Genomic DNA, 23,946 nt, shown 5'->3' on the forward strand with positions numbered 1-23,946 from the left:
AGGAGTTCTCATGGTACACGCTGGCGTCGCATAATCAGATCACCAGGGCCCGCCAACTGGCACTTTCTCCGTCTCCTTCACGTGCTTCCCTACCTGTCTTCCCACTCCATACACCGTGCTCCCCGGGCTTATTAACCACAGTGGAGGGTCTCGGTTACCATACGCGCACCCTGGAAATGTCCGAATCCAGATGTTTAGTCGCTACTCGACAAACATCAATAGAGAACCTACTGTGTGGCAGGCTCGGGGCTGGGTGCCGGGCGGAGGGAAATGCATAAAACGTGGTGTCGGCTGTCGGGTCTCACATATACTTTGGCATCCAGATACTTGCGGAATTTTTCACTGAAATTGACAGTAATAATAATAGTAATAATGATTTTTATTTTATTTATTTAAGTGTTTGTTTACTTTTGAGAGAGAGAGAGAGAGCTTAAGCATGAGTCGGAGAGAAGCAGAGGGAGACAGAGAATCCCAAGCAGTCTCCACGCTGTCAGCGTGGAGCCCAATGTGGGGCTCCATCCCATGAACCGTGAGATCATGACCTGAGCCAAGATCAAGAGTTGGACGCTTAACCGACTGAGCCACCCAGGCGCCCCAATAATTAAAAACAAATCTACTCATATTTTTTGCGAAGCCACCAGCCTACTTCATGGCAACTGCTCAGTACAAGACATTTCCCGGCTCACCAGGGTGCACACGCATGGCCTTGCTCACTCGTGTGCCCGGTGAGGCTCAGGTGCGTGTTCTCATCCCAGTCTGACAGCCAAGCAGCGACAAGTGGACACGGACCAGGTTGCACATGCTACTGTGTTTTACACCATTTTAGTCCCGATCCTAGGGTCGCGGTGCTTTCCATCTGACTTTTATGGTAAGAAATGTAAGATGTTGGGAGATAATAATTTAGATTTGAACTAAAAATGTCTTACTGCCTCTCTCTTGAGCTTCCAAATTAGTAGAGGACCCCAAGATTGCAAATTGAGTTCTTTTTTTTTAAAAAAAGCTACCTTTTGCAACTAGTTCCCTGAGCGAATCCATTTTCTCAATACTGTGCAATTAGAACAAATATATGTATATTCCCTCCTCAGCCTTAAACCCTTTCCTACTCGCCTCCCACACACCGGCACCCGACGTGCGAATTCACCTGCTCTTCCTCCATTTGGGTCTTTGCTTAAACATGCTGTGTCCTCCATTGGAATGCCCTTTCCCTCTTCACCTTCTGTGGAACCTCACTTCCGGGTGGCCATCCTGACTCCTCCAGGGCGAGGTAGGAGGCTGCACGTTCCCGTATCCGTGTTCCCGCAGAAAGGCTCTCCCAGCACCTCCCTCATCGCGGCAGATTTTTTGTTTACACGTCTGAGCTCCTACTGGCGAAGAGCGGTAGTTTATTTATATTTGTTTGCCTGGTGGCCACCCGCTGCTGGCTCATAATATGGACTTAGTGAATGTGTGTTGAATGAATGCATGGACAGATGAGCAATTTAAATAAGAAGTCAGATTTAGTCCTTTCGGGAGGTAAGCGTTTACCTCTCTAAAGCGTCTATGCTTCATAAGTCATGCCTCCTAAGCGTCAGGTACAGCTTTAACTATTTCTACGAATTGCCTCATTGAATCCTCCTGAACCAGCTCCATGAGGTAGGCGGAATAATTATGTTAATTTTTCAGATGAGGAAACAGAGGCGCGATGAGGTGATGTAACGTGGCTAAGCTCCCACAGCCAGTGAAAGGCAAAGCTACGCCTGGATCCCCTGAACCTGTATCCCCCCCCCAGGATTCTTTCTCCCTACTCTTTACACCGAGAAAGTTGACGCATTTGGACATATTGATGCAAATCGATGACGACTATCCTCTAAAATAGACGCATTTGGGAACCAAGGAGGCCATTTTCCTCTATACCGGATCATCCCAGGGTGCAGCAAATTTTCAATACTGATTCCATGCTGTCCCCCGCCACTGTCCTGCCATCGTCCTGCCATTGAGGCTTGCTTCTCAGCGTGCCTGTCTTTGGAAAGGCGAGGGGGGGGGGGGGGAAGGAAGAGACATGAGCTCTGAGGCCAGAACCCTGAATGTGAAGACAGACTTGATCACTTACTGGCTGACCTTCTCTGAACCTGTTTCATCATCCTTAAAATTGAGTCCGTAACCAGTGTCGCGTTGGTTGCTATTGGTGTTTGTTAAGACTAAAATAAATATGTAGTGTGTTCACTGGCTTTCTTCGCGTGCTAATTCCTTGATTCTAACGTGCTATAGGGTTTGAAAACTAAGCTTGTTAGAATCGGGCCTTAAAACAGCACGAATGAGGTCCCGATGCGGCGTTCTCCGAATAAAAAGCACATGCGGCTTTAGGACGCGTCTTTTCCTAACGGTTACTTTGGCGGCACTGGCGTCTTCTTCACTTTCCTCCTCTTCCTGTCCACCTTCCCCAGGGACCAGGCTGGGTTCCGGATAAGTGAGGGCTCTTGGCAGCCATCAGGCTTACGTGGCTCACCGCTTGGTGGCAGCAGTCCACACCTCCTTCGGCCCTCCTCTTTTATGTAAGCGGAGCTCTTCTTAGGGGCCAGTCTCCACTTCTCAATCTCCTCCATTGCTTTTGCCGTAAATGCGGGGTTACACTTTTCAGGCAGTAGCAAACATTGTTTGTGCGTGTTTTTGTGCACTCGTTTAGGACGACGAGGAGCTCGGCCAAAGCCAAACTAAGCACATTTCATCAGACCATTTTCACTGGGAGGTTTTCCTTACACAAAATTATCTGCAATTAAAAACGTAGAGAAATTTTCTCAGTGTGACACAGCCTTTTAAAAGATAGGGACAAAACCCTTATGGAAAAAAGCAATTTGTAATGCCAGTAATTTTCTACCTCTGTCCTGCTATTATTAAGGAGAGCGGTTTTAAAAGGAACTCTTTGCTCCTGTCTCTCCGCTCAGGCTGCGGGCTCACATAATGGCCTGTGTCTAACTTCGGTCCATTGCCATGGGAGTAATTACACCACACACTCAAAAGGGCGATTTGCTACAGAATCAAAGAAGCAGCAGTTGGGTTCAAAATGAAAAACAATCTCTATACATGTGAGGGGAAGGAGCGTGATGAGGTAGAGAGCATCCAGGGAGCACTGCTTTATGTGGGAGAGTGCCGTGAACAAAAGTTTTGACATAGGACATCAGAATAAGACAAGAGCATACATGAAATCAGTGAAATCCTTTTCCCGACGCCCCCTCTCCTTCTCCCACATTTTTCTATCACAGCACGTGGTTGGATGGTCCCAAATAAATAGCTCTTTACAGCTGTTGGGATATTTCCTGTACCGAGCATTCCATGCTTCGTAAACTCTCGGGGAAGAATCACAGACTCCACGGTTGTGCGTGTGACCTGGGAGTTCATCTTGTCCCATTCCTCCGTCATCACAAAGGTCCAAAACGAAACTTTCCCAAGGAGATCAAAAGCTACACTGGAAATACCATGAAATTATTTTTCTGAGGCCAAGGACCAAGGACAGGGCCAAGGACAAAGGACAAGGCCCAAGTTCCCTTAGTTCCCTTAGTGTAAAGGGTCATAGCTCTCGTCAAGGAAGGGACGTGGGACCCAGAGGTGGCAGACCCTGGTGAAAAGTCTGGGCTCTGGACTTACCAATTCCACAAGCTGGACAAGTCACGTGATGCCTCTATGCTTGGGTTGCTTCAAAGACAGAGAACATAATCTATGTCCAGTGATCAAGTGACAAAATGGATGGGAGAGCGCTTTGTAAACCGGACAGTGTTATTCAAATGTCACTTATTAGAGTTTTGCTCACTCTGTTTCTCCTTCAGTGAGTTAAGAATCCAATCCTCTACCACTGAAATGCAAAAGAACTGACATCTGCAGGGAAGGGGTACACTTCTAAGTACACGCACACACACCACCAGGCTCAGCAGCCTGGAAGGAAGTGTGACCTGAGGACGAAGAGGGAACATAAAACCCATAAATAGGTGGCAACTTCCTGCTTCCTTCCAAGAAGTGGCTCTGTGTATTTGCCAGGGCCCAGCCTCGATCTAGGGCTATAGTTGTTGGGGGTGGGGGGGCCAGTGACAGGGGACTTGGATTCGGCCACCGTCTTGCAGGGCAACTCTAGGTTATTTATTCACTGGTCTCGTTACTCATTCAAAAGAAATAGTGACTAGAGACACAGGGTCTTGAGCCAGGCAGCCCGGGTTCAAATCTTGGTTCCGCCAATGACTCGAGAGGTTACTTTGGGATAAATACAGATACCAGCCAGTATTTATTGAGCGTTCAGGTACGCTAGCATTATTGTATGTGTATCAACTCAGGTGATCTTTGCAACAACACCATGAGGTTACCCTGTTATTATTCCTTACATTCCAGGTGATAAAACCAGGGCCAAGGTGCCCTTGGTCACTCAGCTGGCGAGTGGCAGGCTCACACGCTCATCAGTTATGCCTAACTCCCCTTAAAGAAATGTGTCCATGTATGTGGAGCGCTTAAAGTAGTATCTGCCACCCAGGAAAAGCACTCAATGATAGCTATTATTTATTGTGTATTTCCTATGTATTGTTTATACACCAGCCACCTTACTAGATGCACGCAGGATACACAATCTCCCCAGCCCCACCCCGTAAAGATCACAAATAATAATACCTGCTCTATTTACCGCCCCCCCCCACCGCGATTATTCTGAGGACCAAGTCATAAAGGCAGTGTATGAAGATGTAGGCGTGCTTTTGAAAGTGAAAAGCAGGTACATTTGGAAGGCAGACTTAGCCTTAGTTTAGTTTAGCCGACTCTGACATAGCGTCCTCGTAAAAGGAAAAACTTAATCCAAGAGATGCATTATAATAATCTTCTTGTGGGAATAAACATCATCTGGTGCTATGGCAAGTGTCTAGAATTCCATTTGCCAAAATCACTGATGTGATTTTGTAGTTCCTAGAGTGTCACGTTGACTCCAGCCCTGTTGTCCTCACTCTGTGCTTGTTTATTTTCCTCCAGAGTAGGACACTTAAAGCCATCTGAAATGTCTGTTTTCTTTTCCGGGACTGGTTGGCCCTCTACCAGAATATCGGAGAACTGATCTTTCTAAACCCTCAGTCAACACACGCTTATTGAACGTGTACTCTTCGTAAAGCACGATACTAAGGACTCTATCTGTTAATGCCTTCCTCAATTTTGTCTATAGTTCTGGATTAATCCTGTTGTAATTTTTGTATTACAAGGATCAGAGAAACCAACCGGAGAAACAAATGCAACAGGGGCTCATTTTCCTTCCGTGTCTCATGGCAGAAAAGTGAGCCTAATGCAATTTGGGAAAATGTGAAAGAGCACCAGGCTTCTTTTTGCCCAAAAGGCAAATTTCTCTCAGGAAGATGGAATCACATACATGATGTTAATCTCATTTTAACAGAAATTTCTTGACCACCTCCTCTGATCGAAGTTCCAGGATATAATACTTACCGGCTGTGTTACCTTGCATAAGTTACTTAACCTTTCTGGACCTCAGTATGTTTATCTATAAAATGGGGGCGGGGGGAGGACTCCTCATGAAGCACTTGGAAAGTATGTATTCCTTCATTTAATCCTCTCGAAAATCCCGTGAAAGTAGATGTTGCTGATCCCTGTCACATGTGATAAAACCGAAGCTTAGCGTCCTGAACAAAGCAGAATGCCTAAGTTCTCACAGTTGGGGGACAGCAGCGAAAAGACTCAAATACACATTCTTTATTTCCAGATCCTGCGCTCTTTTCCCCGGACCAAAGGGCCGAGCCAAGGAAGGCTTGTCATCGGAGAATTCGAAAGCCTAAACAATCGGTGCCAGATTTTATTACTATTCAACTCAATTGTCCTTATCCCAGTTATTTGGACACTCTGGCCCCAGAATTTCTTGGTATCTGTGTTTGCAGTTCAGTACTCAGAGAACTTCTCATAAACAGTTTCAAAATACAAATGCTCTATTTCAAAGGTAAGCAAAGCCAAGTTGACTTTAAAGTCAGAGAGTTCCGTTCTCCCTGCTCCATGACCCGCTTTGCATGTTAGAGGTCAAGTTTTCCCAGTGATAAGGGGGACTTAACTAGGAAGTTCTCAAAGCAGGAAAGCTGAGCCTGAGTGCCCCAGAGGTCATCGGTGGGGAGACGGCCTTGAGGGGAGGGCTTTATCTATGTGGACTTGCTACCCGGAGTCGGGCAGGAGCAAATACGTGCTATTTCTGCCAAAGGTTACGTGCCTAGAGGAGCAGCTGACATCATTGGGAGCGCCTCTGATGACGGCACACACAGTGAAGAAATGATACCGATGTCTAGGTAGTGAGTGACATGGAGAGACTCCCTTTGGGAAGTGTGTGGGTTTTAGGGCCTTAAGGTTCAGGATATAGTCTTCTGCGGCTACAATATTCTCTCCATCTCCTTCTCCTTCCCCCCTTCCTCCTCTTCCTCCATATTACCCATTCTCTCATTGAACAGTAATCAGCCCACTTAACTCAATGCACTGAACTTAAAGCCCATTCTGTCCTATGTTGTCATGTTTTTTTATTTCACTAGAACCTTGCAAGATGGGCCTCACACCAAGCCCTCCCGGGTTCTACTCAAGGTGATGTGCATATATTTTTCTACCCCTGCTTACTATACTCACTCTTAGAAATGGAATTCTTAGGTCCTGTTCTTTGTGCCTGCCCCAGCGAGAGGCTCCAGGTAGGTAAGCGCATTGGAAGGGCCTCAGGAGACGAATCTGGGATCGATACCTAATGAAGTTAGAATAAATCATCATATTCAATGGCAAGAGGCATTTGTCAGAGTCCCTAAAAGAAAGTTATCCCAACACAGTAAATCAGGGCACTCGTGTTTGTTTTATTTTTAAAAACCATGAAGCGTCCACCCCACCCTCACCCCCACTCCCCAGCAGAATGAAACAGGAAACATAGCAAAATGATGGTTCTCGCTCCAGTCACTTTCCAGTCTTCCTTCTAGGGGCCCTCCTGAGAGGAAGGAGGCCAGTCTGGAGTCAGAAGTACAGGGTCTGCTCCTAAGCCCAGCTCTTCCCGAGCCCAGGCAGGCATTCCCGGACCCCTCTCCTGCCCTCAGGAAGAAAGTGTCAGCCTGTCCCCGGGGCTGCTGGCCTGGCCTCTGAAGAGGAAGGACACTTCATTGTCCACACGCTCGTGTTATGTTAACAGGTTTCCCAGAAGCTAAGGTGAAGGTCTGGGTCTGGAGGCCCAGCCCGTCTCCTTCTGTGCTCAGAGACGACAGGCCATAATCCCCTGTATGACAGTGTGGTGTAAACTTGGCGGCCATTACCGTATCCGCCCTCTGCCTCCTTGGCTCAATGACTGCAATTCTTAGAGCCTTACCTGAGAGCCTTCTTTGCTAATCTCAGTGGCTCACCTCTGAGTACCCCCCAGGGAATTTTCTCTTCTGTGCTGATGCAGGTCAGGTTTGCAGAACCCAAATTCAGCGGAAGGATTAAGTAATTTTCCACATTGGCTGCCTTTTGTGCTTAAATTCAGCCCAAAATTGCTTAATTCTCTGCTCTACTCTGACCACATAGATTTTAGCCTAAAATTCCTGAAATCATGAAAGAATCCCCAGGATCCCTTAACTTCATTCCATCCACCCTCAGCGTTAGTGCAGTGCTGTATCTGCAACTAGAAAGAGAGAAGGATCCGCTTATATAACTGGGGGGGGGGGGGGGGGGGTGGAGAGAGAAGCTTTCATGACTGCAGCAAAGTATAAACTGTATTATGCCATCACTGGATTTAGTATGCGAAGCTAGTGTCATTTTATAAAAAGAGCTCAGAACTGACAGACAGGAAGCCTGGATTCTAGTGTTGTTCCTGCCACTTGAAAAGTAAAGGATTCTTAGCCTTTTCTTTCCTTTTTTTTTCCCCCCCCTTCGTGGATCCCTTTGAAGACCTGCTCAGTGCTTTGGAACCTTAACCATGTACGTACGGAATTTGAGGGAACAGATAACAGAGCCTGCCTCTCAGGGTAATACATCCTCCCCAGTCTATTTCTGCAGACTTTTCCGGCACTCACACCCACAGAGTCCGCTGATCCTGCCTGAGGACGGAAACAATCTAGCAGGTTATATTTTTAATGTTCAGAATGCTAATTGTTCCATGCAGCCTGGAGAGTGAAAACAGAAGAGCGTTGAGAAGTTTCAAGAAGTGGTAGGGTAGCTCTGTCTTGTCCTCGGTTTTCATAAAATGCTAAAATTATCCCTAGCTCTTCAGAGCGTTGTTCACGGTTCCATATGGTTTATATCCTAGCAATCTAGCAATTCATCAATCTGTTTACATACTGATGTTATACTTAGATTGATATTTAACTCTCCTCAAAATCGCTGCCTGGTGAAAGATTTATAAATGACTGCTTTGCAGTAATAGAATAGATATGCACTAAATGGAAAATAGTAATCATTTGGTTGCAAATCATGGTCTTTTTTTATTTACACATACGTAACCGCACATTTATACACACGCGCGGAGAGCTGGCTATGTCAGAGCCCCCGACATTGTAAGTGTGCCAAATACTGAATGTCGATTTGTGATGCAGCAGCTAAATTTCTGGATATAAATAGCCTCAGATAAAAAATGCATCTAAAGTAAATATAGAGCTACTGGCACGCACATAAAAAGTGTGCAGTTAACTTACCACTCCCTTTTTCAACTTGTTTTTATTTCATGGTATATGTCACAGTGGTATTTAAAATCTGTCTGGAGACCACAACGGTGCATGAAATAAATAGCCTTTTTTTCCCCTACTCCTAGAGTATCATAGACTCTTACGGTTGGAAAGGATTTAAAGGCTGTTCACCCTGGCCTCTAACCCAATACAGGCAATGCCTCTTTTATAACCTTGACAGATGGTTATATAAGCCTCTGCTTGAATACTCCTAGTGATGGAGAGCTCACTTCTGCATAGATTAAAATAACAGGAAGATCTTCCTTATATCAAGGCAGAGTAGGTTCCAGGTAATTTCCATGGCAGATCTAACACCAAATGTGTCTTCCTTCCTCTTCAAACTGGCTCATCCTTTGATGTTTCCCATTCTAATTAATAGAACCACTGATCAACCGCTTAGCAACTAGGCCCCATACACCCCCCTTTCTTCCCATTCAGTTGGCTACCAAACCCAAATGAATCTGTCTTTGTAAAAGAGCCTTTTGGGTCTGCTGCCTTCCCTCCATCCTGAGGATTTTATCACCCGTTCTTGGATTAGTGCGATAGCCTATAACGGATTCCCCTGCCTTTAATCTCACATTTATGGTCATCATCAAAATGGAATCAAGACTTCCCTCTGTAAAACCCTACCATCAAGCCCTATAACAACACTAGAGGGGAGCAGGCTCTGGCTTTGCTCCCCAGTTGTATGCATGCATGTATGCATGTATCTGTGTGCATGTGTTTACGTATGTATGTATGTGCGTGCGCATGTACGTGTATATGTGCGTGTATGCACACGCGTGTGTCTGTATGTCTTCATCTCCACTTAACCCACCCACTCCAAGTCTCAGACCTTTGGAACCACTCACGGTGCTAAATTCGTTCCTATTCTCTCGGCTATGGTGCTCTTAAAAAGTTAGCTCCTCTCACTATTATTGCCATTGTTATTAGTATTTTTCATATTGTTAAGGCCTCAGTGCTAGTGAGTGATACTGACAGAACTCAGGGCTCAGACGGTGGGGTGCCTCCCAACGTGGACACTAACGAACCCCAAACCAGCCGTTCCGTAAATCAGCCATCGACAGATCTAACTCTTCAAATTGTTTGTAGGCTGTGTCTGAAGTTCTGTTCACAAGTTAGTTGTTCAGAACTCCAAACACACTTCCTCACTGAAATAACATTTCAGAGAGGGCTGGCCCACACGGGTAAGCTGAGATTCCCCACACGCGTAATCAAAAGGCAGAACACGAGACTGTCGTACTCGCGTAACGCCATATATTAGGTACGCAAAACTTTTATTTTTCTACTTAAATAAAACATTTGTTTATTTACATCTTAGTTTAGCTATTTCAGCTATCTCTTCTTTCGTCTTTGCTGCTCCTGAAAAAAATTGTCCGGAGACGATTGGAGCACTACCAGCATTGAAACTCATTCACACTGAAGGCTACGTGATAGAGGCATGATTGTTCTCTAAGTGCAGTCATCTTTGGGAGCTCCCAACTCATCCAAGGGCTTGACAGAAGCAAGCGCACAGTAAATGTCTCCTGAGTGGATACAAATATTTAATGGTAAGGGGTCAGAGGACACAGGAGCCCCAGGGTGAAAAAGTAAAACGGCAGGAGAGATTTGATGAGACTCCAGGGTTAGCTGACCTTTCTTACTGGTATGGCCGGTTCTCCTCCCTAACTCCTATTTTTGTGATGGGTACAGGGAGAAATCAGGTAGAATTGATGCTATGCCTGAAACTCTCAGTGGGGGTTGATAATTACCCTGGTGTCGTGTGCACAGTAGAGATTCCAATAGAACTATTTCAACTAAGAACCACGGTTTCCCCCCGAATTAGCCAAAAAGAGAGTTTATTTAACCTGAACGACCCTGGAGAGTTTGTTAGTAAACAGTCTGCCAACAGGCGCTATATTCTTCCCTACATATTAAAGAACAGTTACCAGTGATTTGAAAAAGAATTCACCCAGTACATGAAGGTGACCTATGCCGGGAATTGCCAAAACCCATGGAAATATTACTTTAATCGCCTAGACAACCTTGGACCCACTAAATTGATGGTTGCCATCATGTACTTATATCCTTCCCCTGGGGCTCAGAAAAATAATGTTAGTTTTCATTTCTATTCTACAAGTGTTCTCGGTGGAAATAATAACAGCCTCTTGCTACAACTAGTCCCTGTTTAACTGGCAGGTCTGGGCCTGACTGAATGTTGAAGGAAATATACTCTCTCCTCTCCCCAGGGGTCTCCCAAGTCTCTCAGTCTCTGATTGTTCATCTGGAATGAAACTTACATACATCTCTTAAAGGCAAAGGTCTAATGAAAATGTATGTACATATGAAACACCTTACAAAAGTGCTTACGGCATTATTTATAATCACCAAGAAACGGAAACATCTCCCTGTCCTTCAACTGTTGAACGGATACAGTGCATGCGTTGGACTGCTTATTACTATTAAGCAATAAAAAGGAACAAACTATGAATACACACAGCAACATGGATGAATCTCAAATGCATTATGCTAAGTGAAAGCAGCCAGACCCCAAAACCACATACTCTATGATTGCATTTGTAAGACATTCTGGAAAAGGCAAAACTATGGAGACAGAAAACCAATCAACGGTTGCCAGGACCTGGAGTAAGAAGAGGTTGACCTCAAAAAGGGGCATTTTGGGAGACGATGGAATCGATCTAGATAAGGATCACAGTGGTGGTCACACAGACCATGTGTTTTCAAAACTCATAAAACTGTACAATAAAAAGAGCGAATTTTATAGTATGCAAATTATGCCTCAATAAACTTGACCAAAAACACTTTTAATATAAAATGTCTTCTAAAAAGAAAAAAAAAAAATGGTAGTGCGATTATACTACTCTAACCCAGGTAGATGTTTTTTGATTGAGAATGGTTAAAATGATAGCTAACTAAGGTCAGCATTGAGCAATATTCACCCAGCAGGGCAAGCTGATGGCTGTTTTTCTGGAAGACCAGAGAGGGCCCTTGTGGGAATACAATCTCAAATTTGTTGACTTCTAGAGCTTGTGGACAGTGTAGATTGGGATGGCAAAGGGATGGCTAGAGTAAAAGCCCAGCTTGGGGCCTGTGGGTGCATGGCCGTCAGTGGTCCTTCTCCAGAGCAAAGGCCGAACGCCTGAATGACCGATGGGCAAAAACATAATGCAGTGCACGTGTTATTTCCAAGTACTTCCAAACTGCGTCTCATTGAATCCTGCAAGAAGTCTGCAGAACGAGGGTTATCACCCCTGTTGTATAAGTGAATAAGCTGAGGCTGGAGCTCATGGCCTGGCCAGATCACAGCAAGGTAGCGGACTGCAGGGCTGGGCCCTGGGGCTTTTGATTTCATGCTTTCTTTCTTTTGTGGTTGGTCGGTGATTGTTGTTATTGATGGTGGTGGTTTGAGTGGTTAAACTCTTCATCTTTGAGGTGAGCCCCTCATCAAAATAAGAAGACCGACTGGTGAAGACAGATAGAAGCTGCTCTTTCACTGCAAAGATAGAAATTAGGGTAACTGTCCGAGAAAAGAGACAAAGTACATGTCAGGATTTTGTCCAGAATAGTCGGACTACACTGCATGAAACCAAGCATCTGATTTATAATTGTGTAGTTCAGGGCGGCGCTCGGGTGTTTTGAAAACACCCAGATACTGGAGTTTTGAGATGAACCGTCTGACATTTTCCATATGGACGAGATGTCCGGGAGCATTTGGCTTATCCTAAGGGACCCAGCCGAGGCACAGGGCAGTTGGGTGTCTGGATGAGCATTTCAGTGTCTCACAGGGCTCTGTTGCATTCTCTGAAATCACTAGCCTCCACACAAAAGAATGAGAAATAAACCACACCTTTGACACATCTTCCTGGTAACATAGATCCCACTGCTACATTGCACAAGAAACACGGGTCGTGTGATGTTTTTGGTTGGCATAGGAACAGCCTTGGAAATTTTCAAACCAGAAGGGTCGGAATGTTAGGAAGTTTGTAGCAGGGGAAAATTCGTGCAGTGGCAGCTGATAAGCTAAATATCCTGACTAGACTCTCTCCTCTCTTTCTGGCACACGGCCTAACTGAAAAACAGAGTCCTGTGTGATTCCAGAACAGTCGCACGAAGCGGATGGCACCCTCACACGGCACCCCTGCTTACAGACTGTCTGAGGTTCTGCCGTGCCCGTATAGGAAACTGAGGCCCAGAAACATTGAACACGGGGTTAGTGTGAGAGGAAACTAGGGACGGGATGTGACGAGTGCTGTGCGGGCACTCTTACACATCACACTGAATCCCCCTCCCAGGCAGGGTATGTGTCAGAAAGAAGAAAGATTCCACAGGAGGTTTAAATCCGCCCTGTCGCTACCCTCTGGTCCGGAGCTTGGAATTTTTCCCCTCTCTTTGTGCTCCATGTCTCAATTTCGCTCATCACCTTCTGGCTGCAAGCCCATACCTTCCGAATAAAGCGGAGAACATTGCAGAGGTCTCTCTTCTTTTGCTCCTCTTGGTTTTATCTTGTTCATCCCATGGAGGGAAGAGCGAGGTGGGAGAGAGAGGGAGATGGAGGGGCACTCCCGAGGCGGCACGAGGGAGGAAAAGCCGAAGTCCCCAAGCACGAGTGCCTTAGAGGACTCCAAACTTATTAATAATGATTAATGATTACCCATCTCCATGCCGCCTGCAACCAAACTTGAACAGTTCTCATGCATCTTGCGTGGGGCAAAGCTAGCCGGTGGACATCTGGATTTTCACAGAAGCGGGACTATGAATTAATATTCCATTAGCAAAGACGAGACTTTGAAAGTATTCATGAAAACCTCTCTCAAATGGCCAGTTTTTGGAGTGCATTTTAAATATGACTAGACTTCTAAAAATGTGATTTTCACATATCTCTTTGGGACCACTCCTACTGGGGTGAAGTGAGTCCCACCTGCAATAAAGTCCAAGTTTCCAGAGGAGAACATTCTCCATTTCTTTCACCATCTGCCTTATGCTCTGGTGAGATGAAGGCAGAAGTGAAGGTCAGCATTAGGCTGGGCTGAGCACAGACCTCTGTCCCAGGCCCCAACAGTACCAGTTTGAACATTATTCCTGGCCAGGTTTCCAGGCTGATAATACATGCGTCTCCGGGCCACAGTCAGCCCGTCTGTCCCACAGCAGAGCAGAAGGCAGCTTTCCAACTTACACGGGAAAGGGGGAGGGAGAAATACGGTGGCAAGAGGGATGAGCTTCCTGATCGTTTCGCTTTCCATAGCTCTGGGTTTTATGGGACCACTGGGAACGAAGCAAGCGTGTGAACTATGAGTGAAATAAAGCGAACCAATTGCCTTTGCAACCTCATGCTTTTAATCCCGTCTCTTGGTCAATTTAACCTTTGAGGATGTCTGTGCCCAGACTGTATGTTACAAGGGAGGAACACAAAACATCTCTGGACTTGGCCCCAATCCTGTTTACCGTATTAAAATAAATACCATAAATTCTGTAGAAACGATCAGCAGGAGTTGTGTTGAGAACCCCCGAAACGGCTTCAAGTATAACGGCCAGTGTTCAATCCCCAAATGTTTATTGAGTACGTACTGGATGCCAAGCACTGCATGAGGTAGCAAGGCGCCCACTAGCAACATATCCTGTATCCTGGCCTCCGAGTCTTGCAGTCAAAGGTAAAGACAAATACACACGCAAACAACCCCAAGGCTACGTAAGAAGAGCTGAAACAGGGGCACCAAATAATTGCAAAACAGGCCGGGAGGTGGGGAGGGGCCGGGCTAGGGAAGGATACTCCCAGAAAATGGTGCTTCGGTGCAGCCTTGCAAGATGAGCGGAAAATGACAGAATCGGGAGACCCCTCCTTCAAGGCAGTTTTGCTCCTGGGGAATTCTCAACTCCGAGAGCACTGAATTTTCCATCAAGAGAGCTGCTGATTTAATTTTTCCATGAAAATATATACGTGCACATACATACCCTTGCCCTTGGTCTTGTCAGGTTGCGAGCAACTATTTTTTTGTTCTATCTGCCCAGATCATCGATGCATTTAGATCTAAATTCCAAAGGTGAACAGAGAGCAAATGTACCTCAGTTCTGTGATTTCAAGCACTCTAGGGAAAGATCTAGGGTAGTAAGTGAATAACAGTTAACAATATTTTCCCATCTGATTGGCAGATCGTATGGTGTTTGCTTTTTAGAATTCATTTAGCTTTCTAGTAAGGTTATCTTGCACACTTTCCAGGGTCCCCTGATATAAATAGACTAAGCCGTAAGGAGGAAATCAAAACAAGTGTGCATTTGTCTGGAACATGGAGACAACTGTGTGGAGCGGAGGAAGACAAATAAATATAAGAAAACAGCAAGTAACAGAAAGCTGTAGGACACAGCTGGTCACAGCAACCTCTTCACCAGATCAACTGGTTGGTCATAAAAGGCTAGAAATTCAGATCGAGGAAATAAAAAAAGAAAACCTCCTCACTACTAATCAACAATGAAAAATGGGCCCAGTCCTAATGTTGCCTAGGGCAAGTATTTGCCAATGGCAAGTTGGGGACCGTGAGTGAATATTTATCAATCTAAATACCTTAGTTCCCTCCTTTTTCTTAGCAGGGTCTGGCAAAAATGCTCATAGTCTGACAATATTTACCTTGGCTTTTTGCGGGGTTTTTTGTTTTGTGTTTTTGTAAATCTGAATTAACAATATGCCCTTCTTGATGTAGATTCTGCTTAACCAAAAGGGAGGGAGGGTGATCAGGGCCCCCATTTGCCCATAACCCTAAGTTTTAGCACTGGGAAAGCTCAGGGCTGGACAGACCGAGAGGGTTGGTCACCCTAAGGGAAAATGAATTCCCAAATACAAGTAGCCATATTCCAACTAAAGGATTTCGGGGGACGGGAGGGGCTATTTGTCTATAGGGCAAAGCACCGTATCTGCCCAACCGCTGTTTGGTGCTTTGTATCTTCTTCCTTTACACATCACATGTGAGCCTGTGATGGGACGGTGAAAAAGGAGAATTCCCTTCTTTTCCCGCTTGAGGTGTCAGGGTCAGTGCCTCTTTGCCATGGTCAACTCAGTTACCAGCAGGCAGACGCAGCTAATCAAGTGTTCAGTAAATGGCAATCTCATTGCCTTGTAGACAAGGAGATTGCCATTTCCAAGAGGCTTTAAGAAAGTTCCCTCAGTCCGGGGGACTTGCCTTGTTAGGCATGCAAAGCCTCAGACCTCACCCACAGCAGACTCAATCAGAACTGCGGGAGGGCCCGGCCAAGGTGGGTTTTAAGAAGCCCTTCAGGTGATTCTGACGCGGTCTCAAGTTTGAAAACCATCGCTCTGGAGACCGATCTCAAAAAGGTCAGCTATGATGCGTGTACTCGATATACTCGTCACAGGAGAAAAGAATAACGTGCGAGTATAGTACGTGTGTTTAAAGAATTTTTACTGCAATTAGAAGAGGAAACGCTAAACATAATTTTCTTTCCCGACTCATTTAAATCCCCATGAGGTAGCCTGTTTTACCATTAGGTTGAACGCAGGTCCAGATTAACTGTTTTCTCATTCCCGAAATCGCCAAAAAAAAAAAAAAAAAAAAAAGCCCAGGGGGACAACTACGACCTGAATTTGGGAAAGACAATAAAACAATGACCATTTTACGTGGAAAGGCTGCCTAGCAAATATTGATCCATGGGCCAACCATGCACCGGGATGGAAGTTAAGACATCCTTCAGGATAAAAGCGTTAACAGATTCAGAAAGAGTGTGATCAGATGTCACCTTCTTCCTCCTCTTTGTTCCCACACCCTGTCCTCACCACACCCACCCTTCCTTCCCCCTAGAAACAGAAGTCTGGTCCCAGAGAGGCACAGGTGTCCCTCCAATGCCGACCCGGTTAGATCAGGCACGCTCCGCGAGGCCGGCTGGTCTCTGCCCTCCAGGATATACCCCATTCAGGGTTGCCCAGCAGCCTGACTTTCTGGCCTTTAGAAATGGTGATGGATTCATTTAGAATCAGGGGCTACCGAGCTAGGAGCTCAGGTGCTGCAGAAATGGCAGGTGGTTGGAGCTGACTTGACAGCAATTAAATGTACAAATCTTTGATTAGGCTCCCGGGAATGGAGTCATTAGCAACCCAGAACGGACCAGCTTGCTTTCCACCGCCTCATTAGCTGCTCCACCGATGTTACTTTCAAAAGCCGAAGGGAGGGGGAAGGAAACCTCTCCAACACAGAAGTAGGAAAGTTGAGTGACAAAGGTGGGGAGGGAGGGAGAAGAAGCCAGGGTAAGCGTTTCTAGTCGAACAAACAGGTCCCCTGCCTTTTTCTGTGGGGTGGCTGACATGAGAGTGCATGTCTGCCCGACTGTGAAATAGCCCCATGCCTGCCTGATTAATCTGCCCAAAAGGGTTGTTTTTTCTCTTTTAGTCCACTTTTTCAAAATCCCCAGTTGATTCACTCCTCGTAGCCAAAGCCCCAGGGCGGTGGGAGCCTTCCTCTGGGATGCAGAGTCGGATTGACCAGATTTTGTGGAGAGCTTCTGCAGGGCTCTGTACACCTTCCCTCGTGGCAGGGCTGGGGCCCACATCCACCCTTTGGGGGCCACAGAACCTCAGTGTCAAAATTCTCCCCTCGTGTGGTCCCGGTCCCTCCGTGATCCGGGTTGAGATCTACGTTGTGGGCATCCCCCACATCGTTAGTGAGCCAGAGTCTGGCTAACGCCATCCATGCAAGTTAAGTAATCTTCCTGACCGGAAAGGGAAATGTTCTCACAACCTTAATGCAAGATCCTGTGTGACCGTTTATTTGATGGGAGCCTAATTCATTGTATAATTTATTATTTTTATTGCTCTCAATCTGGCAGTCCCCGGATTAATAGTTATAAAGCATGCTCCACGGACACTTATCGGTCACCTATTATAAACCCCATATTAATTGCTGTGGGAAGCCTCTGGGTGAAAAGACATGCTATCTTTGACTTTGGGATCTATTAGGAAGAAACATCATATACACCTTTTCTTATTTATTTATTCATTCATTCAGCAAACACCTGCTGTGTGCCTGTATACCGTAATCATTGTTCTTGTCAATAAAAATACAAAGGACAATGAAGTACAATAATTATAATTGCTCACTGTCTGATAAGCATTTTACATGTTAAAACTCATTTAATCCTTGCAGCAACTCTATGAGGTAGCTACTATTATTTTTTTTCATTTTAGAGATCGGAAAACTAAGGCACAGAGAAGTTAAGTCATTTGCCTAAAGTCACATTGCTAGCAGTGCTAGAATTTAAACCCAGACAGTCTGGCAGCTTAACCACTATGCTATGCTCCTTCAAGTTGCTTACAGCTTAAAAAGGAAGATAAATATCAAAACCAACCACCTCAACATAATGTGATAAGCGCATCTGTGCAGAGCATGTAAAAAGTACATGGTAGGCAGAGAAGGGAATTAAGTGTGTGGAAAAGAATTCACACTGGAAGTCATGTTTGATCTGGGGTTTGAATTAAAAAGAAGAAAGCCAGGGCTTTCAAGAAGTTAAAATCTAATACGTTACTTCAGTAAATGTCTGACACCATTATGACATATTTGTTGAAACAAAGCTATCACGTATATTGGGAACCTTGGAAAGGAAGAGATCACATCCGAATGTATTAGCAAGAATGATTATTTTTAATTTTTTAAAATGTTTATATTTGAGAGAGAGAGAGAGAGAGCACGCACACGATTGGGGGAGGGGCAGAGAGAGAGGGAGACACAGAATCCCAAGCAGGCTCCAGGCTCTGAGCTCTCAGCACAGAGCCCAACGCAAGGCTCAGACTCATGAACCCTGAGATCATGATCTGAGCTGAAGTCGGATGCTCAACCAACCGAGCCACCCAGGTGCCCTGGCAAGAATGATTTTTTTAAGGAGACGGTGTTTATGTGAAGCCTTTAAAAAGTGGTTAAATTTTAGGACAGAGCCTTGTGAAGAGCAGAAGAGTCAGGAGACGAGGAAGGCAAGGACACGATCAGAGGCGGAAGGAGAACAAAGAAATATATTTCCAAGGAGGTGAAGTGAGGAGATAGCGTTGGAAGAACAACTTGTCTAAGCATCAATGAGAGCTTTTAATTCTAGAAATCTATGGAAGTTTTAGGAGGGGAGTGAGATAAAAGTGACTTAGAAATACAAGGAAAGAAATGAAACACAATTAAATTGATATAATAAAAAAGTATATTTTCAAGCTAAGAAATGTAAAGGATTGTTCTTATTCAGAATAACAACCTACTACTAAGAGTCTCTGAGAGGCTCAGATATGGTAACAAGAATGATCCCACTGTAGGGTGCCTGGGTGGCTCAGTCGGTTGAGCGTCCGACTTCAGATCGGGTCATGATCTCACAGTCCGTGAGTTCGAGCCCTGCGTCGGGCTCTGTGCTGACAGTTCAGAGCCTGGAGCCTGTTTCAGATTCTGTGTTCCCTCTCTCTCTGCCCCTGCCCTGTTCATGCTCTGTTTCTCTCTGTCTCAAAAATAAATAAACATTAAAAAAATTTTTTTTTTAAAAAGAGTGATTCCATTGTAAACCATTATGTGCTGTACCAATCGTCATTCCTACTTTTAACAGTATATTTCTATGGTCTTTAATTCAATTCTCTTCTGTCCAAAGTGAGAATGACACCCAAGCCATCTGCATACTCTCCGTGGCTAATGAATGGAAGAGACCGTGTCAGGAAACTTTTTATCTTATAGCCGATGAGTATGAAGGGCCTTTCCAAATATCTGCCAGACGTGTCAGAATGCACGTGTTTCGAGCATCTTGGCCTCCCAAGGAGCCGGCTGTGACACATCCACAGTGGTGTCGGCTCTTTCTCGAGCCACTCTGCCGAGGGAGTGTTCTGGAACCAGGGAGAGGAAATCACTATTGCTCTTGCACTGTCACCGCCCCCAAGAACCAAAAGAAAGATGGCTCTGATTAAATTAAGGTAGTGCCACAACCTCGTTTGCTATGTCCTTAATTTTCCCATCCAACCAATTGACTTCTATTAGACCACAGCCCAGCCTATTTGTTTTTTTAATCTCTTTACCTCTCGTGCCGTATTCTTATTTGGGAGGGGCGGGGGGAGGGATAGCTGGGTTCGTGTTCTACCACATGTTCCAAATGTTTGTTTAGGCGACTCCCTGGTCTTTCTTTTGTCACATCTATCTAGAGCTGGATGACCTCCCCTCAAGCAGGTCTGGGTAGATGCCCCCTCCCTTGCGAAAAGTGCACAAAGACCATGATATCCCCCAGGTGGCTGAGGAAACTCTGATCTCCCTGGGAGATCATTCGATGGTTCTGGAGTTTCCAAAACTGGAAGCTGAAGCGTAACACCAGGACAAGGACAAGGAGACATTTGAAGTTAAATATATTGTTTTTCGTGATTGTGAATTGGAACAAAAATAAAAACGGGATCTAATCTATCAAATAATAACGATTATAAGATATGCATAATTGCTCCTGAGGTCACTTCTTTCCCTTGAGCTTCAATGGGATAAACAAGAAGACAGAAGAACTACTGTTAGCTTCCTGAGTCTGTCACCAGGACCCCCAGTGGCCTTGCATCCCTGGACTTTCACCGTATCTAAGTGGCAAAACTCCAGCCTTGAGTCAATACTGCATTTCTCCTCCTAGACTCAGCTCATTAAAAGAGGGAAGAAAAACAGCACCCAGCAGTTCAGATGGGTACTGCTACAGAATTGTGGTCTCCCTCGACTGAGCTTCAGGACAGAGGGTCCGTCTTTTTCTTCTCCTTGCTCAGCATCCTTTTAGTAGAAATCCCACTTCTTTGCAACTCTCCAGCAAGGTTTCATCATCCTTATCACCCCCTGTTCCCCTCACTTCCAGTATATGGCCTCCACTTCTCCATCTTTTAAAAACCTGAGACTGTTATGTGCAAAGTTGAAGCTTGCTACACACACACACACACACACACACACACACACACACAAACTTCATCCACTCACCTTGCCTAGAGTCTCACAAAAGATGGACAAAATGGTGTTTTCGTTTGTCTGTTCTGTTCCTATTCCACTCTAGACCAACTTCATTCCTCTTGAGCTCTTGGTATCATGTCCACCCATGTCCTTTTGGACTGTGATCCATCAAATGTCTTGTTTTTCTCTTGCCTTTACAACTTCTTCTCTCTAAAGTCTTTTCTATGAGATACAAACTTTCTTCAATATCTCCCACCAGAAGGGGAAAAAATGAAGCATCCTCTAACTCTGTTTTCCCTTCCTTCTTCTGGCTACTTCTCTTTCCTCTTTTCTCAACAAAATATCTCAAAGAGGCAACGTTCTCTGTCTCTTCTTCCTCATCTCACACCCCTTTCTCCCCTTCTTTCCCTCCTATTTACCCATCGGTCAGCCCTTCTCTGTCCTGCTTTGGTGGGCTTCCGTGGGGCGCTCAAGAGAGTCCATCTCTCCCTTCTTTCCCATGCTCTCTGCTCTCCTAATGTCCATCACGCTGCCTCTTGTTTCTCTGGCAACCACTCTGATCAGTTCTTTCTTGGCTTTATAGGCTGCTCTTCCAATAATGCTCCTTAAATAGTGGTATTTCCCCGGATTTTGTCCTTGACCCTCTTCTTTTCTCCTCCTGCACTGTTTTCCTGGGCAATCTCATCTGCTCTCATGGTTCTATAACCACTATTATATTGGCTGGCTACATGCAAATCTGTATTTCTAGCTGGGGCCTTCCCATAAGCTTCCCTGTTAAGTAAACAATAGTCTACTGGACCTCTCCAAGGTTATCTGCAGATTCCTCCCACTCAGCTCTTCTGAATGCTCGTATCTTTGTTGTTCCTACACAAGCTTCTTTTTTATGTTCCCCCTCTCAGTGGATGAATCACTCTTCATCCAGTCTCCCAGGTTGGAAGAACCGAGAACATCCTCAGCTCTTTCTTCTTTTTTTACCAACTCCCATCATGTTTACCACCTCAAGTTCTCAAATATGCCTCTTCCTTTGAATCCCTACTGTGATGCCCCTGGATTAGGTAAGTGCTTCTCATCCCTCACCTGAACTACTGTAATATCACTAACAGATCTTCCTGCCCCTGGTCTTGTCCTCCTCAAATCAGTTGATGACAGATAGCCCTGAAGAATCCATCTAAATTGCAAACCTGCTCATGTTATTCCAAGCTGAAAACCCTCTAAAAAGTCCCATCGACCTGTAGAATAAAAAATCAATAGTAAGATTTTTTTTTTATCAACACCTATGTCTCTGGCCTCATTGCCTACCCTGTCTTATGTTCCATTGCATTTCCAATAACATTGAACCACTGGTGGTCGCCATCATCACGATCATTGTTGTTATTATTCAGTGAGTGTTTACCATGCCCTGGACACCATGCTGATCTCTCCATATGTGGTGTATCGTGTATTCCTCACAATAACCCTATCTGGTAGATACTATCCTTTTTCTCACTTATACACAAAGAAACTGAGTCAGAGAGAGGATACGTAACTTGCCAAAACTTGCAAAACTTGCAGGGGACAGAGATAGAATTTCAACCCAGGTACTTGGACTCTAGAACTCACTCTTAATTTTGTCACCCATTTTGTGGCTTTGCTTATGTTCTCCCTTCTGCCTGGAATGCCCTCTCCTTCCCTTCTTTGCTCTTGCCTGCCATCTTCTGCTTACCTGCCAAGACTTGGCTTAGACCAGAGCAGCTCCAAATAACCTTCCCTGAACCCTGGGGCTGGTGCCTGAGGAGCCTGAGGTTCCGGGCTACGGGCTTCCTCCCACACCCCCTTCGTGCAACCAGCAATCCCTGCACTGACACATTTTCCTGTAAGTATCTCTTAATCATGTGTCTCCAGTGCCTACCATGGTGCTCGACATGTACAAATTGCTCGGTACCTTTGAAGGTGTAAGTGGTAAAAATAAAGTGACATATTCAAGTGGCAGGGAGATGATGACTAATCCATTTCAGAGATCTGTGATTGGAAGGATTCTTCTCTGCGGCCAAGGGCACTGCCGTCCTGAACCATTCACGATCCTGCACCATGACTATACCTTCCCTAACTGGCCTAAACCTCTGTCCTGCAGGTAACTGTTGGAAGACCAAGTCAAAAGCCAAGGATAAAAGCCCCATGGCCAGTGAAGAGGCTCAATATATTTGCATACTTTACATAACGTGCCTCATTTTACACTATAGTACATTCCCTAGCCTTCACGCAGGCCCTTCATGTTGCTCTCCCTCCGTAGCTTTACATCCAGCCACTCGCCCCTTAGGACTCCACTTGGCAACAGTCGCCCTGCCTCTGGCCTTTGGGCCTCCATGTTCTGGCTCCTGCCTGCAGGCCTTCCCTCTCCACCTTTGCAATTCCTGCCAATGCTTCCAAAGCAGCTCCGATGGCATTTCTTGTCTACAGCCTTCTCTGTCCCCGCCCCTAGCCTGACACGACCTTCCAATGGTTATTGCCTACAGAAACCATTTGGAAAGTAATCACACACCAGTATTAATGCTCTCCTGTCATGCAACATCCTTCTTCATGGCCCAGACTGGTCTCTGAATCAGTTGTCTTATCATTCTTGTTTTTGTATATTCGTGTCTTCTTTCCCCCAGGGAAAGTGTAAGCCCTTTGAGAGCAGAAACATCTTTCATACATTTCTCCCATGGTGCTGAATAGATAAAGACTGGTGGTTTCTCTTCTCTTTAAATCCCTGATTTTTCCCAACCTTTTCATGACACTTGTCTCCCTCTCATTCCAGACTCAAAGAGGGGATTTCTTTCAATTTCTCATTTACCCTAGATCCAGACCGTCCCCAATCCACCTGATCCCTTCTCAGCGACATCTGACCGATCGACTTCTCTGTCTGCAGCTCTGTAGCCCTGGCCCAGCCCATCTGCACGATCCCGTGCTGCATAGAGGATCAAAGCGGAACCTTCAAACCCCTCCTCCTCTACCTTCTCCAGTTCTCCAAAATCACCTGGGCCGTGCTGCGTGGCCACTGGTTAAGCAAATCCCCAAATCTCACGTTCCTTGCCTACTTTTAATAGCACTGAAAGGGGAGGAGCTAACAGACGACACATTTACAGAACGCCTATGACTCTGAGATAATCGGAAAACTCCCAGAACAATGTGAGATATAAATAGTAGCTGCCTTTACTAAAGCCCTACTGCAATTTTGAATCTGGAGTCAAATCGCATGGAACAATTTTGTTCCATGCACCTTTGCAAGGGTGTGATGAAACCAGCTTATTTGTGGCTTAATTTTCCATTCAGTATGCCACTCTGTTTTATGAGCCATATAACTTTGTGGAGCAATTATGGCTAATGTGCAGACTCAGGCAGGTGGCAGAAAC

General features: G+C 45.4%; 1 long non-coding RNA gene across 2 annotated transcripts in view; it reads right to left on the reverse strand.

The window, feature by feature from the left end:
* The window catches only part of LOC123596414, a 280,758-nt gene that overhangs the window by 7,093 nt on the left and 249,719 nt on the right, over positions 1-23,946 (reverse strand). For both annotated transcript variants that reach the window (XR_006711673.1, XR_006711674.1), the window contains 2 exons: positions 6,610-6,718; positions 1,142-2,746 (listed from right to left, as the gene is read on the reverse strand). This is a non-coding gene — a long non-coding RNA (uncharacterized LOC123596414). The remainder of the gene's footprint in view (positions 1-1,141; positions 2,747-6,609; positions 6,719-23,946) is intronic.

Source organism: Leopardus geoffroyi, chromosome A1 (genome assembly GCF_018350155.1).
Source record: "Leopardus geoffroyi isolate Oge1 chromosome A1, O.geoffroyi_Oge1_pat1.0, whole genome shotgun sequence".
Taxonomy (NCBI): Eukaryota; Metazoa; Chordata; class Mammalia; order Carnivora; family Felidae; genus Leopardus; species Leopardus geoffroyi.